The sequence below is a fragment of the Musca domestica genome, unplaced genomic scaffold (assembly GCF_030504385.1).
Source record: "Musca domestica strain aabys unplaced genomic scaffold, Musca_domestica.polishedcontigs.V.1.1 7, whole genome shotgun sequence".
Classification (NCBI taxonomy): Eukaryota; Metazoa; Arthropoda; class Insecta; order Diptera; family Muscidae; genus Musca; species Musca domestica.
In genome coordinates this window covers 8,808,212-8,810,198 of record NW_026712383.1, presented here as the reverse complement: position 1 = coordinate 8,810,198, position 1,987 = coordinate 8,808,212, and the positions used below count along the sequence as shown (strand labels likewise).

The 1,987-nt window shown below is 32.4% G+C and overlaps 1 long non-coding RNA gene across 1 annotated transcript; it reads right to left on the bottom strand.

Moving 5' to 3' along the window:
- Window positions 1-494: 494 nt before the first annotated feature.
- On the bottom strand, window positions 495-1,134 carry LOC131806149 (uncharacterized). The gene is made up of 2 exons (XR_009343986.1): window positions 854-1,134; window positions 495-791 (listed from the first exon to the last, which is right to left on the bottom strand). It is a non-coding gene; the product is annotated as an uncharacterized LOC131806149 (long non-coding RNA).
- Window positions 1,135-1,987: the final 853 nt, after the last annotated feature.

The window sequence follows — 1,987 nt, the reverse complement described above, 5'->3', positions numbered from 1 at the left end:
TGATAAACCGGACCTATCAGGCATGTCACAGAATGTAAAATCGTTCAAGAGTGAAAACGAAAACGGTTTTAGCTTCTCTAAAAAACGGAAAACGCAAAAATTTTGCGTTTTGATATCACTTTCAAAAATCAGGGTGAAATTGAAATGTTTAGTGATTTTAACGTAAAAAATAAACAGAAGGCACATACATTTAACAGAAAATATTGTATTAACCAAATTCTCTTAGAATGAATTTGTTTTACACAAAATCTATTATTTTTCTAATCCATGATGAAAACGCAAAAAAATATGCAGAAATGAACGGCAGACTTGTATTGTTGAATTATTGACATATGTGTTGAAGAAGAAGGTGTAGAAATGTACAACTGACAGACCAAAAAGCAAGAAAGGGGAAAAACAAAAAAACAATTAATTGTTTGGTTTGAGACAGAGCGCTTCAGTCAATCGGGCAAAAATGTAAGTATTTACATACATATTTCTAAATTTTCGTCAAAAACTGTTTATTTAATTTATTTTATACTTTAGGGGCAAACACCGAAACGTTAAACAGGACAAAATTTTTATCAATTTTATGGATAAACATCACGATATTGCCAGGGGCTATGTAAAAGGTGATAAGGTTGTTGTTGATTCTCTATGGACGGAATTGACAGCTTTGCTGAATAGCCAAAAACCTAAGCGTTGTTGCAAGCTGGATAATAGCCGGTATATTGGAACGTTTGAGGTGGGGAGAAATTTTTTCCAAAACTAAAACAAAAGCTTCTTTATTTAGCCGATAATAAGTTATAAATCTGTAGAAATTAATTATTATTAAAATAAATTTGAAAATAACTCATTGCTGGTGGATCCTTACTCTGCATTTGAGTGAGATAAAGGATCTGATGCGTTCCTCAATGTCCGGCGACGAATTTTTTCAGTAGACCGCTGATTTATTTCTTCATCCATTACAGCAAGTATTGAAGCCCCTTTCATTTTTTACTTTTGGTGTTTATATTATAAAAAACAATTTAAACTCCTTTTTTAATTGTCAATAATTTGTTTACGACTTTTTTTTTTCATGGAGTTACCATATTTTTATTTCAAAAATGTGAAATGATTTTTTTTCCGGATTAGTCAAAACGTACGAGTGCTGAAGAAGCAGAAGCAAATCGTAACGATTTGAAAAGGTGAAATAAATCGATTTCGTAAAACTTTTAATAACTTTTTTTCTGGGAAATTCTCATCAAAATGCTTTTGTACGCTTGTAAACAATATAATGTGCTGTCACTAGAATAATTTTAACAGCTGTCGGACAGGTGGCTTAGAAATGACAGCAGTCTGAAGTTGGTTGCAGTTTTTTCATCTCACCCTGTATACATGTTTTCATCGATTTCATATTCATTCTTGTCCCATGTAAATTTTACTATGCTATACTATACGTTGATGGATATCATTAAATACAAAGCTTACTTCTTCTCCATTACTCAACATCACCATAATAGTGGTGAAATGCAATCAAAGAGTATAAGAGAAAAGCATTTTTAAAACCTTGTCAGCATCAAACCAGTAAAGGAAGTCTTAAAGTCGTGAGGGCCGACTTTATGATATCCTACACCACTTTGCATATTTAGTAGAGCTTTACATAACTAATCAAAGTTATGTAAAATGGGGAATTTGTAAGAACTAAATCATACCAATTATGAATATGTTTATAATTTAAAGTCCAAAGGAACTAATATATGAGAAGAATATCCTCCTCGGAATCGATTTCTACTAAATTTGCCGGGGCATTTGTGCCTTTTCAATTCGGCTATCTAACGAACTTGACATACCTGCTGCAAAATGTTAGCTTCTATCTTAATTCGTTCAAAATATTTCAACAGACAACCAGATGTACGACCGGACATTGGTAAAACGACTTGGAATTTCACGCCTATTAAGAACCTTGAATTCCTCTTTAGCAAAAAACAAGTTAAAAAGCACTAAGTTCGGCCGTGCCGAACTTTTA